Genomic DNA, 343 nt, shown 5'->3' on the forward strand with positions numbered 1-343 from the left:
GTTTGACCCCCCGCCCGGGGGCACCTCGGCACGGGCCGCGCACGGGGGAGACGACAGGCTCCGGAGCCCGACCCGGTACTGCCGGGAGCTGCTCACGCGCGGGGCGGAAGAAGGGGGTAGAGGGGTCCGCTCCCGGGCACAGCCGCGTGGGAGGCCCCGGCGCCGCCACTTCCGCTTTCCGCCCCACGTGACCGGCGCGAACCCGACGTGACCCCGCGCTCCAACGTTTGCACGTTTTAGCGTCGGTTTCTGCGTATGATCCTTCCGCGAAGAAAATAGTGCCCCTCTTTTACCCCCCCGCGGCGGCGGCGCCTCCCCCGCGCGGGCCCCGGGGTGGCGGCTG

Source organism: Gavialis gangeticus, unplaced genomic scaffold (genome assembly GCF_001723915.1).
Source record: "Gavialis gangeticus isolate Ggan-Ray unplaced genomic scaffold, GavGan_comp1, whole genome shotgun sequence".
Taxonomy (NCBI): domain Eukaryota; kingdom Metazoa; phylum Chordata; order Crocodylia; family Gavialidae; genus Gavialis; species Gavialis gangeticus.